Source organism: Balaenoptera borealis, assembly GCF_965194805.1.
Source record: "Balaenoptera borealis genome assembly, chromosome: 14".
Taxonomy (NCBI): domain Eukaryota; kingdom Metazoa; phylum Chordata; class Mammalia; order Artiodactyla; family Balaenopteridae; genus Balaenoptera; species Balaenoptera borealis.
The window spans coordinates 74,302,354-74,322,452 of NC_138875.1; the positions used below are offsets into that span (position 1 = coordinate 74,302,354).

General features: G+C 45.6%; 2 long non-coding RNA genes across 3 annotated transcripts in view; one reads left to right on the top strand and one right to left on the bottom strand.

Annotated features, from left to right (window-relative positions):
• Positions 1 to 17,830, top strand: part of LOC309610954 — a 29,050-nt gene extending 11,220 nt beyond the window's left edge. The window contains exon 4 of one of the 2 annotated variants that reach the window (XR_014234255.1): positions 4,082 to 17,830. This is a non-coding gene — a long non-coding RNA (uncharacterized lncRNA). The remainder of the gene's footprint in view (positions 1 to 4,081) is intronic. The other variant, XR_014234256.1, reaches the window with a different exon arrangement.
• Positions 1 to 20,099, bottom strand: part of LOC309610957 — a 155,913-nt gene that overhangs the window by 108,686 nt on the left and 27,128 nt on the right. The gene's annotated exons all lie outside the window — the stretch shown is intronic.

Sequence of the window (20,099 nt, forward strand, 5' to 3'; positions counted from 1 at the left end):
GCCCAGGCCCTGGCCTATTTTAGGCACACCTCTTTTTGTTGCAGGAAAAAGAGACCCACGCAAGTTACCTTAAAACAGGGGGTTTATTGTGGAGACAAATGGGGACAGGAATGTGGAGGGTGTGGAGGCAGGAAAACCCTTCGGACTGGAACCGTTTTGATGTGGAATCTCTTTTCTTTGCGCCTTTAAAAGGAATCGTGCTACCTGCCCTGTCCTTACAGGAAGGACCCCTTCCCAAGCCTGGGTATAAAAAAACCCAGGGAGGCTGGTGACTATCGTTGTCCAAAGCTAAGACTCCTTAGCACTCTTGTGGAGGGAATGGACTTTTTTAGTTGCTCATAATTTGGATTCAGATTTTAACAGCTCTCAGGACCAGCAGGGCTATTGTGAGAGAGGACGTGGACAGGGATTTTGGAGTGAAGTACAGAGTGACTGTCATTTATCATCCAAACCAAGACGCTTTGAGAATGAAAGGTAGCACCACAGTAATTACACAGGGCTGCAGACATAAACCAAGACTGCAATCAAGCTAGGACGTACGGTTGCCCTGAGAGCGCAGAGGTCTGGGAAGGAGGGGACTGAAAAAGGCAGGTGCCCAGGATGCAAAGAGGTCTGGGAATGCGGCTGCTGCCCAGGAAGTGACAGGTTCATGAGTCCAGGGCTGGATGGCTAGGAAGGCAGCCCTCGGGTCCCCAGGGACCATGTTGTAGCGCCTGCCCTGATGGTGTTCACGCTCATGGAACTTTGCTCCATCAGCCCACAGACCCCCCAGAGGGAGACCCAGACCCTAAGATGCTTGAAACCCCTAGGAGGTCTCTGTACAGGTGATGGAGAGAAACTCCCCACTCAGCTAAGCGGAGGGGGGAAGATGGATGGAGCATGTGTCCCTCGCCCTGCAACCTGGCTCAGTGAGGTAGCTTCTTCTGTGACACGTGGCGTTTTCCATATCATATCTGTGCACTCAGAGCTCAGTGCACGCAAGGAGCTTCCCCACTTCCTCCAGTTCTCTGATTTCTGGTGACTGTGCCTCTCCCTGACTCTTTCCCTTGTCTTCCTGACTGACCTCTAGCCTGGACCTTTGGCAGTGAAATCACCCCTTGTCTCAAATCTTAGCAACCTTGAAACAACACTTTTCCGCTCCCCAGGAAGGACCAGAAGCTTCTCACCTTCAGGGGATTTCAGGCCCCTCCATGTATGTACGTGGTAGTTCTTCTCATCCCTCTTATTATCCCCCCCAATTTATGTGCCCCAGGGGCCCCACCCCTTACTCATACTCATTCATTCTCTGGACTTTCAATGACTCCATCCCCTTGATGGAGCATGTGACCTAAGCTAAGCCAATTAGCACGTCCTGTCTCCCTGGCCACTGATTGGTCTAGGTATGTGCCCAATCAGAATTTGTTACACGACTTGAGGTCCTGAGAAGAGCCTGGGCCATCTTTTCTGATGCTCTTGGAGGGGATGAAGAATGGAATGCAGAACAGCCAACACTGTTTTGGTGAAGGATCTACACATGGAGCCAACCCCAAGGAAGTAGAGCTAAGCGGAGAGAGAGAAACTGGATCCTGGTGACATCATTCGAGCCCCTAGATCAAGCCATACCTGAAGGTCTGCCTCCGGGCTGTTCAAACACAGGCACCAATAAATTCCCTTTTCTCAGGTCAGGTTTTCTGCTACCTGCAATTGACAGAACTCTAACTGCAGGCTGAGTCCCAGGGTCCAGAGGATGCTCAGATCAATGGTAAAGGGCTAAATAAATTATGCAGTTGCTCATACGAAGTTCTGAGCCCTGCCCTCCCATAGTGAGAATTTCCAGGCTCCAGTTAAAGCTATTAGTCCTTGTCTTCCTAGCCACTAACCCATACTCTCTTACAGAAGAGGCTCTTGGCAATATTGTGAAATAGGTCAAGATTGTTTCTAAAGCCCCAGTGTTCCACCTGACCACCCCCTGAGGGTCTACAGCACCTATATCATGAATATGTGCCCCCCCCACCAGAACTTAATGGTCCCACATCACCCCTCAAGGTCCCCAATCCCAATGTTGTCTCGAAGACCTCCTGACTTCCCTGTGCTTTTCCTGCACTGTACCCCCCTCACCCTGGGATCCAGCCGTTCTGGAGTCTTCCCTGGTCTGTGACTTTTTCCCACATCGGGAACTTTGCAGATGCTGGTTCCTGTGCCTGGAATTCCCTTTTTCTATTTCTTTACCAAGTTTTCTTCTATTCATCCTTGAAGTCTCAGCTGAAATGTCACTTCCCCAGGGAGTCCTCCTCGGCCTTTAATCTAGGTCAAGCCGGCCCGTTTTACATTCCCGTGGCACCTTGTACTTTTTCTCTTGTAACTGTACCTTCATGCTTAGTCACTCCCCAGGGCCTATCTTGAGATCTGGTACAAGGTAGGTTTTCAAAAACATCTGGATGGGTGAGTTCAACAGGCGCCGAGCCCCTCAGCAGCGGGGAGCAGGGGTCCAGAGAGAGAGGCAGGACCTGCTCAGGGTCGCACAGCCAGCCTGTGGCAGTGTGGACACTTGGAGCAGGACGGCGGTCAGATGCTCTGGGGAGCCCCGGTAACGGCCACCCCTCCTTTGTTGCGAGCGCCAGCTCTGTTTACATCCCCAAAGACCTTTCCTGAGATTCCGTGGCTGTAGGCCATGTGCTGATGGCCATGGAGGGCCGGAGCTCAGCAGGAGATGTGGCTGGACTGGAGCCCGGCGGAGACGAGCTGCGTTAATGTTTATCCTGATCCCAGAGACATGAGTCATCAGACCAAGAGCAGGTGCAAAGAGGGTGACTGTGCGGGGAGACCCCATGTGCTTTGGCCTTGATATGGCTACGAGGCCCAGGACAAATGGGGGCACAAGGCCCTGGGTGCAGAGATTTCCCATCCTGATGCTCTGCCGTGACCAGGGGACACACTTGGGTTCCAGTCCCAGCTCTGCCACTTGCCAGCTGTGTGACCGTGGGCAAGACACCTTACCCTCTGAGTCTCCGCTTGCCATTCTGTGAAACAGGAATGTTCATAGAAACAACCTCAGAAAGCAGTAATGAGAATTAAATTAGAAAATAATCATCCCGTGCTTATAGCAGCGCCTGACCCAGTATAAGCATTCAAATTGCATCCCCTGGGCATGCCTGCCCAATAAAGCAATTCTACTATTTATTGCTTTGTTTACTTTGTTATTGTCTAAATCCTGCTCTGGACTGTGAACTCCGTGAAGGCAGAGTTCACCAGTGAATTTCTGGCATGGTGCTGAGCACATAGAAGGCACTCAATAAATATTGAATGGATGGATGGATGAATGGATAGATAGGTGGGTGGATGGGTGGATAGATGGATGGATGGATGGATGGAAGGATGGAATGGTATCAATGGATGGATTTCTAGAATGAATGTAAGCTTTGTAAGTTTCTGTAGACCTATGACTCATGTGCTCATGTCCCAGATTCTCCTCCCTGCCTCATCCTGGTGTCCATGGCACAAGTTGCTGGGAGTGTAAAGAACAATAGAATAAGCATACAAGACTCTTCTTGTGGGTATTATTTTTAGTTTCTGTGCTGCAGAGGTCAGAGTGTCAAAAACAAAGAAAAGTCTTTTCTCTCTCAAGGAAAGAATTGGTCACATCTGCGTGGGCAGCAGGTAGAGGTGGGTTTGTTTGGTTTAACAGCTATTTGACTCAGACCTCTTGCCAGCGGGAGCGGGTGACCTTTCCTCCAAGCTCTGGGCCGCGAGCCAAGCCGGGGAGGGCAGTTCCCTTCGTTCTCGAACACTGTCAATGCAGCTATGTCCTGCTGAGATTCAGTTCCCACTGACTGCCCTGTTGCCACCACGAGTGCATCTGAGAGCTCGGCAGAAATAAGAGTTCCATGGGGCTGGGGCAAGGACAGGAGTGGGGAGGGGACCACATACCAGCCATCTACCTCATATTATGTTAACTCTTTGGGGTAGACCAATATAATAATAACCCCCAAAGGGGCCGTCTCTCTGGGTTCACACTCCTTTACAATGTGCTATTGTTGTTCTTCTCAGGACATACAGTCTATCTCTCCACCCTCTTGAACCTGTGACTTGCTTTGGCCAACAGGATGTGGCACTAGTGAGGCTGTGTGCCTTTGAGGCTAGGTCTTACGGGGCGCTGCAGTTTCTCTTGCCCTCTGGGAACGTTGAGACCACTAGGCTGTGCGGACTCACCTACCAGTGGATGAGATGCCACATGGAGGAACTCAGAGGTGACCCATTAGACAGACAGCATCAACTACCAGACATTGCATGGGGCCATCTCGGACCCTCCAGCCTGGCTTAACACCCCGACCGAATGCAGCCGTGTGAATGAGACCAGGCAAAACTGGCAGAGGAAAAGCAGAAGCAATTCAGAGAATCATGAGACACAAGATATTGTTTTCAGGTACAATTTGGCGTGGTTTCTGTGGCAACGGAGGCTAATGAAATGCTGCTGTAACAAATAGTCCCAAACTTCGATGGCTCAAACTATGAAGATTTGTTTCTCGCTTGCATCCCAGTCTGCTGTGGGCGGGAGCCCCTTTCCTTGCAGTCATTCAGAAACCCAGATGTCTTCTACACTATAGCTCTGCCAGATTCTAAGGTGCTGCCACTGAATCGCTGGCCAATGGGGAAAGAGAAAGCACGGAGGTGGCATGAGAGGTTTAGGGGCCAGTAGCTTATGTCACTTCTGACCCTAATCCATTGGCCAGAACTCAGTTTTATGGTCATCCCAATGGCAGGAATAGGGAAATGGAGTAGCAAACACTAGCCAGTCCCAGCCCCTCTGTGCTAGGCTATGGGCTCAGTGCCTTGAACTCAGCATCTCATGAAATGCTCACAGCCCCACTTTGGGGTGGGGCTCTTCAATACTCACCCCCAGTTCTGCATGGCCCTCCAACTTGAGCCAGTGAGGGAAAAGACAGATATCGTTTCTGCTGTCATGGAGCTTTCATTCTAGCGGGGAAAGTTGGTCAGCAAATAAGGAGACTAATACATAAGTAATTTCAGAGAGTGATACATTCTTAGAAATGTATCAGAGTGAAAGTTTAGAGCGAGAGGTGCTATTTTGGAAAGGGTGGGCAAGGGACCCCTCTCCAAGGAGGTGACTAAGACCCTGCTGTGGAGGCTATTAGTTGCCTATTATCCACCCTCCCTTCTACCTGAATAATAGTCCCACTCTAGTGCTGGGTTCAGCCATATTCTTGGCTATTTAAGCATGTTTCCTAGCCTTCCTTGCAGACAAATTGTGTGATGAGGTGTAAATAAAAGTTGTTAGATGGAGCTTCCAGGAAAGTTCTTTAAAAGAAACAAACTTGACTAGGAGGTGAGAATAGTTTTGCCATTTCCTTTTTCTTCCCTATGATGCAGATGTGATGTCTGGCGCTACAGCAGCCATTATGGACTATGAGATGAAATGTTAAGAATGATAGAACAGAAAGACATAGGAGCCTTGTGTGAAGAAGCTTTATCAGCTATGAATAGGATGGACTGAGAGGTTTCTGCAAAGAACTGAAGAACCCACTTTCAAGAGCCAGCTCTTCCCTTTTTGACCTTCTGCTCTAGATCTAGGTCCTGTGACCCTAACTGCCCTCAGCCCCATCTTCTTTCACTGCCAGTTGGGCAGATTTATCCTCCTCTTGCTGTCTTAACACACTGCTGTACGACCCTCCCTGTAGCAGCACTTGAGGAACTGCCCTCCCTGGACCCTTGCATGGGACATCTAAGCCAGTGTGAGCTCAGCCCCTTGCAACTAGTAATGGGTTGATCCAGGTGAAGCCAGGTTAAAAACAAATGCAAGGTGATGATAGTAAGACTGTATCATATACTTGAAAGTTGCTAAGAAAGCAGATCCTAAATGTTCTCACCACAAAAACGAAACGGTAATTATGTGACCTGATGCAGGTGTTTGCTAACACTATGGCAGTCATCATTTTGCAATATATAAATGTATCAAATCAATATGTTGTACACTTTAAAATTATACAACATTATGTGTTATTTATATCTCAGTAAAGCTGGGGAGGGGGGGAACCAGTGCAAAGACGCATTAAGCGGAAAACCTCTCACTAGTGGCCACGGTGATACAGAAGCTGAGAGAGGAGATTTGCTGCTACGCAACCAGGCTGCATTTTGTGGGAGTTGGGGGTAGTTTTGTGCATTTGTGCCAGTGCCCAGGATCTGTCACTCAGATCCCTCTGCCTCCACATTGTGCTGCTACCCTGAATCGACCCATTTAACTCCCTCCGCCCACGATCCCTACACTCCCCCAAATTGTGGAGCCTCAGGAATCACCCCAATTTACCCAATCCTAGGAATTTTCCTCTGAGCCAACCATGACCCTCAGACTGAGTAACCACAGATTACACAGCTCAGGAAGAGATCAGACGCAGGTGTGTAGAATAGATTTGTGCAGTTCACAGAAGATTCTTGTTGAATTCCTCCAAAGCCTGCGATATGTACAAAGGAACCTGGAGTCCACCCATCTCTGGACCTTTGCCTGTGTTGTTCCTTCAGCCAAGAATAATCTTCCCCCAGCTTTGGGCATGACTGGCTCTTTCTTCCCCTTCAGCTCTCAGGTTCAACGTCACCTCTTTAAGAAATAAAAACACATTCACACAAAAACTTGTTCTCAGCAGCACTAGTCATAATGGCCAAAAAGTGGAAACAACCCAACTACCCATCAACTGATGAAGGGTTAAATGAAATGTACTGTATCCATACAATGGAATATTACTTGACAAGAAAAAGGGATGACATACTGACACATGCAACAATGTGGCTAAGACTTGAAAACGTTATGAAGAAATCATTCACAGAAGACCACATATGGTATGATTCCACCCATAATAAATGTCTAGAATAAGCAAATCCATAGAGACAGAAAGTAGCTTAGTGGTTGCTGGTGGGTAGGGGAAAAGAGAGAATGGGGAGTGACTGCTAATAAGTATAAGATTTATTTTGGGGGTGATGAAATATTCCAAAATTTGATTGTGCTGATGGTTGCACAACCTTGCAAATATGTTTAAACCCCCTGAATTGTACACTTTGGAAGAGTGAATGTTGTGGTATGTTAATTATATCTCAATATATCTGTTTAACAAAAAGTCACCTCCTCAAAGAGGTCCTCCGTGATTCCTCTCTCTGAAGGTGGTGTCCCTTGATTGTTTTCTAACTCCGCCCCCTTAATTCAGTCCCTCATCCCGTTGGCCACCACCTGAGATTATGTGGTCTGTTTACATGTATATTGCACGTGTGTGAGCATGTGTGTGTGTGGTTCTCTCTCTGTAGGAGCAGGCTCTGAGAGAACGGGGCCATGTCTGCCCCATCAGAGCTGTGTCCCCAGTGCTTACACAGGGCTGTTTGTTGATTGAGTATTCGTTGATTGATGGGGGAATCTTAGCATGCTAGAGCCGCAAGGGAACGGAGTGCTTATCCAATCCTCCTTGTTTTCAGATGCGGAGGCTAAACCCCGGGGGAGGGGTTCCTTCAACGTCCTAGCTTTCCATGGCTGTGTTTCAGTTTTCCCCCAGCTGTCTTCCAAAGATTTGGAAGTCCCCCAAACCCCTGCCCATGTGGAATAGACAGACTGTTCTCAACTTAGCCATTAAATGACAGAGATAAATGATGTTGAGGGTCCCGGTTGAGTTAATAGACACGCACGGACTTCTATGGCGATAGATGGTGTGTGGCCTTATTCTCTATAAATGCCATCCGTGTCACAGGTAGGGCATGGCCACCGCCAAGCTGCTGTCAGATTCTGCCACGGGGAACGGGGGCTTCGGCCAACTCAGCTCCCGCCATGGGAGCTGGGTGACAGGGTACAGTAGCCAGACCATGCCCCATCACAGCAAATCACTCCTCAGTGAGCCAGCTGGCCCCCAGCCCGAGGAGCAGTGGGGTCCTTTGTGCCTTGAAGTAATTAATTATGCCATATGGCAAGGAAACACAACAAGATTTATAGCAGAGTCAGTGACAGATGGCCCTGAGAGAAAAACACAGATCTGTACAGAGATGCAGAGATGTCGAAACGCTGGCCCCAGACCGTGGGAGATGGGGTGTGTGCGTGTGTGTGCGCACGCGTGCACGCGTACCAGGGGAGGGAAAGGACATTTGGCTGGGAGCTTAGCCTCTGCCACTTTTTAGAGACTGTCCGTCAGAAAGCAAATACTTTATTCCCCTGTGGAATTTTTTTAATTTACCCCCCTCCCCATGTAGGGGAAGACTGGGGCTTTGGCTGCCAGGGCGTCTGTGTGGGAAGAGGGAGAAATGCAAATGGAGAGATACAGGAAAGTGGGAAAATCCTGGAGAGGATGGGGTTCTTCTTCCATGGGTCCCCTTCCGGCTTCAGCACTCCGAGTCTCTTCTGCATTTTGATCTGAGGAGTGATCCACCCCCACCCACTGCCCCGTCAGCATCTTAAACTCAACAGGTCCCAAACAGAACTCATCCTCTCTCCCTCACCCGGCTCCTACCCTGCCCTCTTCTCCACCCAGCTTCCCAAGTCCTCCTTCTAGAACACCAGTCTCCCCAGGTCACCCTCCTGCTTAATACCCTCCCCCAGCCTCTTCCCAGGGCCCCAGGGATAAAGTTGAACTTCTCTGTAGGGCACCCAAGTCCCTCCACAATCCCTAGCCCCTGGATTCATCTCCCACCATTCCTCTGAACTAGGCATCCTATTTCAAGTCTCTGTGCCTTTGTCGATGCTGTTCCCTCTCTCCGGAATGCCTTTCCCTGCCATGCTTGCCCAGATAAATTCTCATTCATACCAGCCCACACATTTCTTCTTCTGTGGCCCCTTCTCTGATCGACTTGAACAGAGTTCATCACATTCTCCTTTGTGCCACCACTCCGTTTTGAGCACTGCTCATTCATGGTGTTTATCACGTGGTTTTTACATGTGACTCCCCTGCTAGATTTGAGGATCCCTGCTTATTATTTCCTTATCTCTGAACATAACACAACACCTAGTACCTAGGAGGTACCTTTAGGCTCTCCCCAGCTGTGGGTCCTCCATAATAAATATTTCCACACTAGAAAGATAAAAGAGTAGATAAGGTTTTAACTCTGGGGCCAGGGATGGTAGTCAAAGGAAGAATCTAATGGAATTTCTTCCTCAATGTTGGCTGTGGAATGATCACATTAATGTCCCACTTATGGCCTCCCTGTACCCACATCCTTTGTAATTAGATTTAGAAGTCCCCCAACAAGAGGTGGAGTTTAATTTCCCATTCCTTGAATCTGGGCTGTCCTCGTGACTTACTTTGACCAGTAGAATGTGGCAGAAGTACTGGTGCACACATTCTGACCCCAGACCTCAAGACAGCTTACAGGCTTCCTCTCATTCTCCTGGAACCCTCCCAGATGTCGTGTGAATAAGCTAGCCTGCTAGAGGATGAGACGTATGTGGAGCAGAGATGCAACATCCCAGTGGAAGCCATTCCAGACCAGCCAATCTAGCCAATCAGCTACACTTGTTCTGAGACTTTGATTTGGGGGGACAGTTTGTTACACAGTAATAACTAACACATTCTCCAGCATGAGCAAAGACACATTATGTTGTTACTAGTAAACTGTGAACCTTGTTTGGGAAGAAGTTTAGAATGTGGCAGTAGGGCTAGGGCTTTTAATTTTGTTACTGGTAAAAGAGAAGGGGATATATATATATATATAGCGTTACTGATCTTGCCATCCCACCAAGTGATGGGTCTATGGATTAGCTAGAACTCTAAACCCTAAGTTGTACAGTGTTTCTCAAACTGAGTTTCACAGGGCATTCATCCTAAGGGATGTTAGTAGATGTTACTAGGAGAAAAAGGGAAGATATTTTGGTCAAATGTGTTTGGAAAACACTGGTTTAATGAAAGCTACACAGGCTCCTTGATTGAATGCTCTGCTGGTACCTTTTAAAAATCTCATTGTAAGTTGTAAGGGTGAGGAGGAGGACTTTAGTGCCCAGTGTCTTCTGGGCAGATTTGACTTCTTTTCCACTAGAGTTCTACAGGATACACTTTGAGAAAAGCTGAACTGGTATAAGCACCTCTCTGGTGTGTAGGACCAAGCTATGGCTTTCTTGAAAAGTGATCAGTCAACCTTGACCCAGAGCTAGGAAATATCTATTTAGACAACTGGTAGGATTTTCATCTCCGTATCAATAGCTGGATTCCCTAAGCTTACATCCTTTGGGCCTGCAGAACATATGTAATCTTTTCTCACAAGTGTCTGCCCTTCCCAGCTCTGAAGATGATGACCATGTCTCCCTGCTCTCCAGGTCCCAACTTCTCTCCTTTAAACAAAACTGTGCGTGTTTCTTCAACCACATCTCACAAGGCTGGTTTTAAGCTCCCTTCATCTGTCTGCGTACTCTCTTTTACTGTCCATTATGATTTAAGGAGAACCAGAACAAAATTCAGTACGCATCATCACCTCCCTCATTTAGACCTTATACTTCTGTTAACGTGGCCTTAAAAAGCTTTAGCTTTCACGTCCGTGACAATGCACTCTTGACTTGCATTGAGTTTGTTCTGAACAAAACCCCTTATGTTTAAGTTAGAGGAGCTTTTGCAAAATCCATCTCGTACTTGTGCAATTTTTAAGACCTAAGAATAAAGCTTTATATTTATCCCTTATAAATGTCATCTTCTAAGATTTGCCTCTTAACTTCTGTTTGGATCCTGATTCTGAAATCCTTCATATTTTTCAGTCTCTTGTAGAACTCTGCCTACATCACACAGTTTAGCACATGACCTTTGAAGTGGTCTAATAATAGCACCATGATTTTTCTCTTGGAAACCCCCTTCCTCACTCCTCATATAAGAATTTCAGGAGGAGTTGACCCTACCACCATCCCAGGAGGAGCACGTGACCAAGGTCTGGCCAATCAGAGTATGGTACCTCTCCCCATCACTGATGGGTTAATGGTTGGACACATGATGAACACCAGCAAGAACTAATTCCTCACCTTAGGCTGGAGGGACTGGGAAAGGGGAGGGAAATGCCTCATTTTCCACCAGCTGTTGCCAGCTGTCTGGTCATCACACAGAGGACCTATCTGAAGGTGAAGCCAATACAGAGGGAGCTTGGAAGAGAAACAAAAATAGGGAGGGAGTCAGGACCTCATGACATCATTTGACCAGTGAATGCACAGTGCAGGTGGTACAACCCCCCATCCCCCAGGAGGAGTTGGGAAAGTCATCCAGTATTGTTGGTTGTCTCAAAGATATGGACCAACTGGAACTCTTTGGAAAGCAGTCTGGCACTTTTTATTACGGCTGAACATATACACCTATCCTATGATCTAGCAATTCCATTTCATTGTATATACCTGACAAAATGCCTACATATGTTCATCAAAGACCTGTTCAGGAATGTTCACAGCAGCTTTATTCTCTAATAGCCAAAAAAAACCCCAGAAACAAATCATATGTCCCTCAGTAATAGACTGGGTCATACAATTGTGGTGTTTTCATACAATGGAATACTATACAAACATAAGGATAAGAAAAAAACAGCTTCATATGCAATATACATGAATCTCACAAACATTTTCTCTGGTTGCTCTCAAATATTTCTTTGTCCTTAGTTTTCAGAAATTTAATTATGATGTGTCTTTGGTTTGCTCAACTTCTTGAATCTGTATGTCTATGTGTTTTGACAAATGTGGGAAGTTTTGGCTATTATTTCTTTGAGTATGTTTTCAAACTTGCCCTCTTTCTCCTCTCCTCCAGGACTCTGATGACACAAATATTAGATATTTTGTTATCATTCCATAGGTCACGGAATCTCTATTTCTTCCAGTCTATTTTCTCTTTGTTGTTGTTTAGATCTTTTCTATCATGCTATATTTCAGTTCGCTGATTTTTTTCCTCTATCCCTCCATTCTGCTGTTAACCAATCCACTGAGGTTTTTACTTCAGTTATTCTACTTTTCAGTTTCTAAAATTTCCATCTGTTTTCTGTTTATATTTTCTATTTCTTTGCCGAGATGTCCTATTTCTTTGCCGAGGATTTCTATTTTTTCACTTGTTCCAAGCATGATCATAATTGCTCATTGAAGCCTTTTCATCATGGTTTCTTTAAAATCATTGTGAGATAATTCTAACATCTCTCTCGTCTTGGTGTTGACATCTATGGATTTTTTTTTTCATTCAGTTTGAGATCTTTCTGGCTTTTGTGATGACAAGTGATTTTTGATTGGAACCTGGACATTTTTGTATTATGTTATGCAACTGAATCTTATTTAAACCTTCGGTTTTAGTTGGCTTTTTCTGACCCTGTTCTGGCAGGACAAATGGTAGGGATGCCACCTAGTCGCTGCCAAAGATGGGGGAAGTCCAGATTTCCCACCATTGACCCCCAAGGAGAGTAGGGTTCTTACAGCTACTAGGTGGGGAGTTGTGGCTCCTGTTATGGTCTCCGCTAACACTGAGGTGGGGGATGGCCACATTATCACCGGGCAATGACGAAATTCCCGGCTCTTCATTAGGCTTCCACTGACGTCCCTGCCATGGGGAGTGGGCAGGACTCTTCAATACTGCCAAGCGGAAGTGGAAATCCAGGGAGGGGCTCATTGCTGGTTGGTGGGATGAAAGTCCTGGCTTCTTACTTGGATCTCTCCGATACCATCGCAGCTGGAGTGTTGGGGTGCCTTGTGAAGCTTCATGAAGGTAGAAGTCTACACTCCCCCCTGGTCTTTGCTAGTGTGGGTGTGGGTGAGGCTACCACTGTTTCTGTGTTTGTATACAGTAGAGTGATTATTGCTTAGAAGTCTTCTGTCCTATGCCTCTTTCCTGGTGCTTTGCCTACAAAGAGCTGGCTTTTGTTAGGGGTTTTTTTCGGTCTGTACTTATTGCTGTTTTGGGGTTGCCAAATTCGTCAGCTCCAACTCTGGGATATTACGAGGCCAGGAGAAACCTCAGGCTGTTACCAACCCAGAACCTTGGACTCTTCCATCAATGGAAATTGATAAGAGGCCAGATGAGAGATTCAGGCAAGGCTTTATTGGGGCCCATACTGCAGCACAAGGGAGAGGGAATAAGACACAGGTGCCCTTGCTCGCTCCCAGAGGAGGGCAGGCTGGTTCCTTAAATGGGGAGAGGGTGGGGGCCGAGCGGTGGGTGGAGCAGGAGGGGTGGCTTAGGTGGTCTGCCCACCCCCCTGGCCGTGCCGTGTGCACGGATCATGCATAGTACCTGCTTTTGTGCCTCAGAAAGGCAGTTGGTTTGTGGCCTTTTTGTATCTTATTGTTCCTAATTACCCCAACTGCGCATGCGTGGAGTTATTTTTAGTCACTTAGAGTTTCTTTGTATTGTTATTCCAGGAGACATTTGTCCAGGTGCAAGCACTCCAGTAAAGGTCTCAGCTATCTCAAGGCTACTCCCTGATGTCCTTCCCCAAGTGCTGAGGTTCCTAGCCAGTCTTCCTTCGTCTCTCTACCTTTCAGAGTCTTCTTATGTTTGTTTTACATATAACAGCCAGGGTTTCTAGTTGTACTTGGTGGGAGGTATCGGAAAAAGTATGTCTCTTTCATTTTCCCAGAAGCGGAAGTCTTAGTTTCCATTGTTTTAAAATAGGAAAATTAGAATGCATTACATGTCAACCCCAAATCCCCAACCAATTTCCTAAAATGTAACTAAAACACAGTAAAATTGTGTTAGAAAACTGACAAGCTCTCATTTAGGATGTTAAACACCTACTACATCATCACATAATATCACTGCAGTAAACAATTACTTTGGTTCAGTGACTGGCTGGGGTAGGGTGGGGGGAGGAATGGACTGCAAAGAGGCACAAGGAAATTTGGGGATTCGTGGCGCGTCTTTAATTTGATTGTGGCAATGGTTTCCCAGGTGTATACACCCGTCAAAAATTAGTGAATTGCATACTTTAAAAGGATGCAGACTATTGTATGTTAATTATATTTCAACAAAGGTGCTAGAAAAGAAAATGAACAGTGGTTTTGTATGTTGTGGCTTCTCTTAGCAGTTGTGACATAAACTTGCATACTTTTTGTTGCCATTGGACGTACTTCTCAAACCAATCCGAATGTTGCAACAATTGTATTTAGAGTGTAGCATCGGAAGTGTTCTGTACAGCATTTTGTTTAAAATTTTGCATTGAACTTTAGGGACATACATACAATTTTTTTCCTATATAAACATAAGCATACATTGAGAGATATATATGTTCCATGAAGTTTGAGTATGAAAAACTAAGAGGCATTCTATTGGGAAATGATAATTCAGAACTTTCTGTGGGATATGCATGTATGCATGAACATACCTATGTAGCCATTATGTTAAATATAAAGAAAAACTGTTGACAACATTGGGCTAAATTTTGTCTCATCTCTTAAAAGTAGAAGCTTTTGGTTACTTCATTACGTCGTCCAGCGGAGTTGTGTGTGAACATTTATACGCTGACATGTGTATTTTTATTACAAATATCTTTTTTCTCTCCTTTATATTACAGACAGGGCACAATATTGGATTTCTATTAAACTATGTGATAGGTGGATTATATTATCTGTGAATTTTATGTCAGAATTATAAAGGCAGCATGACAAATCATTTGTTATCAAAAGATGTTGGCTTAATAGTGTTGATAATCCCCGATCGAACCAGACCTAAAGATGTATTATCCCAAGCTCTTAACCACCACACTGACAGTTTAAAATTAAAATGGACTCTTGGGGCTTCCCTGGTGGTGCAGTGGTTAAGAATCCTCCTACCAGTGCAAGGGACACGGGTTTGAGCCCTGGCCCAGGAAGATCCCACACGCCGCGGAGCAACTAAGCCCGTGTGACACAACTACTGAGCCTGCGCTCTAGAGCCCGCGAGCCACAACTACTGAAGCCCGCATGCCACAACTACTGAAGCCCGCACGCCTAGAGCCTGTGCGCCACAAGAGAAGCCACGACAATGAGAAGCCACAACAATGAGAAGCCCGTGCACCGCAACGAAGAGTAGCCCCCGCTCGCCGCAACTAGAGAAAGCCCGCGCGCAGCAACGAAGACCCAATGCAGCCAAAGATAAATAAATAAATAAATTTATTAAAAAATAAAATAAAATGGACTCTTGAATTTTATGGGCCAAGGAATGCATTTGGAAAAGCTGATTTAGTTGGTATTTCTTTCTCCACTGGGAGCACCTGACTCATACAACTATAGAAGGTTTCTTCTGATTGCTTTTTGTTCCCATGGTCTGTCTTCTCTCACGGTCAAGGCTGTGAGCTTTTTGAAAGGAAAGGTTGCATCTTTTCCTGCTTATGTCTTCTGCACCTTGTAGCAGAGGAGTGGGTGTGGTGAGAATTGAAGTTTGTTGGCCTCTTATGTGTCCAGGGTCTGGGTACAGCCACGCCCATAACATATGCTGTGCCCACCTGCGCCAGGGATTGTGCTGCGTGCTTCACAGATATCACCTTGCTGAACACGCTTTGTTTTTTTCAGTTGAAGTATAGTTGATTTACAATGTTGTGTTAGATTCTGGTGTACAGCAAAGTGAATCAAGTAGATAGATACAGACATTCTTTTTCATATTCTTTTTCATTGTAGGTTATTACAAGATATTCTTTTTCATATTCTTTTTCATTATAGGTTATTACTATATTACATTATAGTTCCCTGTGCTGTACAGTAGGACCTTGTTGTTTATCTGTTTTACATATAGTAAACCCCTAATCTATCCCTCCCCTCCCTTTTCCCTTTGGTAACCATAAGTTTGTTTTCTATGTCCGTGAGTCTGTTTCTGTTTTGAAGATAAATCCATTTGTATCATATTTTAAATTCCACATATAAGGGATATCATATGATATTTGTCTTTCTCTTTCTGACTTAATTCACTAGGTATGATAATCTCTAGGTCCGTCCATGTTTCTGCACATGGCATTATTTCATTCTTTTTTATGGCTGAGTAATATTCCATTGTGTGTGTGTGTATCTCTCACATCTTTTTTATCCATTCATCGCTCATGGGCACTTAGGTTGCTTCCATGTCTTGGCTATTGTGAATAGTGCTGCTATGAACATTGGGGTGCATGTATCTTTTCAAATTAGAGTTTTCTCCATATATATGCCCCAGGAGTGGGATTGCTGGATCATATGGTAGCTCTATTTTTAGTTTTTTAAGGAACCTCTATACTGTTCTCCATAATGGCTGCACCTTGCTGAAAACTCTTGACAACTGTGCCATATAAGTAGTATTATTCTGGTCTTGTAGACATGGGAAAGGCACGCTGAGAAAAAGCTTGTGCAAAGTTGTCCAGGCAAGGAGCAAGGTGTGGGATTCTGCAGCCCATGTGAAGTGGGCGTTATTCTCCCTGGAGTGCAAACAGTGACACTGACAGGGAGGCAGTGCAGCATGGTAATCAGGAGGACGGGCAAGTCATTTCACCTTTCTGAACCTCAGTTTCCCCACCTGTAAAATGGATTAATAATAGTAGCTTCATTGTAGAGCGGTTATAAGGATTTAATGAAATGATGTATGTCAGCCACTTCATGGCACTTGTGTTTACTGGACATAAATAAATGTTAATTTCCTCCCTCTGCTCCTTCCCAGTGGGAAATTTCGCTCAATTGTGGCTCAGTAAATGGCCTTGGAGATGTCACTTAGACCCAGGTATATCTAATCCTTAAATCAAAAACACATGATCTTTTTTAAAAAACCCTCAAACTGTACCCCTCCCCGCATAAACATGTGTGATGAATATCCCTCCTGGGCACTACAATGTGCATGAAATTTCCATTTTTAAGTGGATGTTTCTTATTTTTTTGTTCTCAGAGTTCCTTCGGTTGTAACAATCTGATACTAAGACACAGTTCTTAAACAGTCCACAAGAGACCATGGGGGAGAAAATATTCTGTCCCTGAGGAGGAAAGGAGATGGCCCCAGCTCCATCCTGATGGTACTCACGGCTGTACCTGCTTTTAACTTGGGTTTGAATCCCAATTCCTCCACTTACTAACTAGGTGAGCTTAGCCAACTTATGAACTAGGTGACCACCTCCTTGACCTCAGTTTCTCCATCTGTAAAGTGAGAATCTTGATGGTATACTTCCTGTGAGACTGACATCACCTAAAGTAAGGGACATGCCAGGCACAGGGAAATGTGAACTGGCAAGAGGTAGGGAGTGGAAAGTGCTCACCACCTGAGGTTGGGATAGAAACGGTGGTTTAAGAGATGGTCTGCTTTCCGAGACCACACCTGGCTCTGTGCCCAGGTGCCACCCTCCGCTGACACAGCCCCTCCCAGGTTCCCTAAGCCTTGCCAGCCCTGCAATTTCCTCACCTTTCAGGCACCAACCAAAACCTCAACAGATGACATTCCTGGGCATGTGCTACCCTATACTCTGTGGACACTCAGTGTATTTCTCCAGGGCGGTTGTAGGTTTCCGGCAGCATTGGGGAGTGCAGGTCTCCTGGTTCTGGATCACTCACTGCCCTGCATGCCGTAGATGCTCAATAAATGTCATTTCCCAGGGGACTCATTAGGTGGTGAGATGAGTTATAAAAATGTTAACAATGGTTATTACAATAATGATCCAATAATAGTTCATTACCAAGACCCAGGTACTGCACTGGGTTCTGTCTACAGCTGAGCTCTGGGGTAGGCACCGTGGATGTAAATTCCACCTGGCAAAAAAAGAAACCGAAGCCCAGAGAAGTCATAGAGCTAATGAGATGGGAATTTGATCCAAGTTCTTAACTGCTGTGCTGACCTGAGCCTCTTAGATTGACCATTAAAAATGAAAAGAAATAAAATTCTGACTATAAAGGCAATGCATTTTCACTAAAACCTTGAAAATCACAAAAAGAACATATCTTTTTTAAAAAAATTTTTATTGGAGTATAGTAGATTTACAATGTTGTGTTAGTTTCAGGTGTACAGCAAAGTGAATCAGATATATATATATATTTTCACTCTTTTTAAGATTCCTTTCCCATATAGGTCATTACAGAGTATTGGGTAGAGTTCCCTGTGCTATACATTAGGTCCTTACTAGTTATCTGTTTTATATACAGTAGTGTGTATATGTCTACAAAAAAAAGGAACATATCTTTCCAATATATATATGCTATATAATTAGAACAATTAAATATAGCACATATAAATATATATATAATATATATATCATGCACATATATTTATATGTGTTGTGTAATAAAGAATTTGGCTGGTTCTCGTCCACAGTTCCTGAGAGAGATAGAGCCTCTAAACTCGTGGAATTTCCCAAGTGATAGGACTGTCTTTGTTAATCCTGGGAGGCCCCAGGAGCAGCCTGCGTTTATGCTAATGAGGACTCAAGATTGGCCCCTAGATAGTTTCAGCAGGGGGCCTGGCCAGGCTGGAAGGGCCAACCACATGATTAGAGGGTTGAGGCTTTGAGCCAGGTGAGATCAGACTGATGATTCAATCAATCATGCCTACATAACAAAACCCCAGTGAAAACTCAGGGCGCAGAGGCTGGGGTGAGCTTCCTGGTTGGTGAACCCATCAGTGTGCCCTCAGGCCTCATTTTACCGTAACCAACTCTCCCTAAAGGTCCTGTCTCCAAACACGGTCACATTCTGAGGTTCTGGGGGTTAGGGCTTCAATATATGAATTTGCGGGGGGCACAATTGGCCCATAACGTTGTATATGTGTCTTCATTTGACTGGTCCAGATTTGTATCCTTTATGATAAGACTGTAATCATAAGTATAGCACTTTCCTGAGTTCTAGTGGGTTGTTTTAGTGAATTATTGCATTTGAGGGAGGTAGGGGGGACCCCCACCCTTGTAGTCAGTTGGTCAGAAATGCAGTGGCCTGGGAACCCCTAACTTTGCAGCTGCCATCTGAAGTCAGGATAGTATTGTTGGGGCTGTGACTTTAGTCCGTGGAGTCTGCACTAACTCTGGGCACTGCAATATATATCATCCATCCATCCATCCATCCATCCATCCATCCATCCATCTATCTCATCCACCCATTCATTCATCCATCCCCCCGTCCTTCCGTCTATCCATCCCATCCACCCATCCATTCCATCATCCTACATCCTTTCCATCATCCTACAAACATTTACTGAACACTTACTCTATGCTATATCCTAAGCCAGAATAAAAAAAAGTGCTTGCAGTGCTCTCCTCCAAACTAGAGAAGCTGGTCTCCTCACTGTCTTCACCTCCAGACCTCTCTTTACTTCGCTCAGTACCTGGACCATCCTACCCATCCCCTCTGCTTACCTCCTGGCTCCATCCTCTAGAGAGGTTCAGCTTCGGTCTGTTGAGTGAACCCCGCCTGAAGAAAGTCTCACTGTCTTGGTGAAGGCGAGCCTGTGGGAGGATGAACAGACCTGGTCCAAGTGCATCACATGAGTAACACAGGGAGGTGAGTGTAACAGGAGCCAGATGCCTAAGGAAGAGTGGAGCACGCAGGGCTAGGAAGGGTCAGAGAAGGGTTTGCAGAGGAAACCACATGAGGGCTGGGGCTTGGGGGGGTGAATAGACATTCTCCGAATTGATAGGTGAGGGTGGTCTCTCCAGGCAAAAGGAACAGCATGTGCAAAGGCATAAAGCATCATCTTCTGGGTCAGTGTACATGCCCACAGAATCGCAACATTTTAAAGGGGCAGTTAAGAGACCATTCAGCCCAATGCTTCTATTTTATAGATGCTAAGGCTCAGAGAATGGAAGTTATTTATCTAAGGATGCATAGAAAATTTCCTCAGAGGGATGCCCTGCTCTCCTATTCCCTTGCTGAATCACCTGGGGAGCTTATTATAGGTCCCTAAGATCCAAGGCTTAAGCCCAGGGTGCTGATTGTATTAACTCATCGGGACAGCCACCAAGGTAAGAACTATTATCATGTTTATTTCACATAAGAGGAGACTGAAGCATAGAGACGTTAAGTAACTTGTCCTAGGCTGCACAGCAAGTGAGTGGTATAGCTGGGATTCAAACCCATCCAGAAGCTTCAAAGCCCACGTTCTTAACCACTGCACTGTGCTGCCCAGCTCACCAGCTCATTTAACTGTCAAGGCATATTGTCCTCACTCTGCAACAAGGTTCCAGAAGCACAGAGAGCTTAAGTAATGCCCTATTCTGCACAGCAAATAAGTGGTGTATAT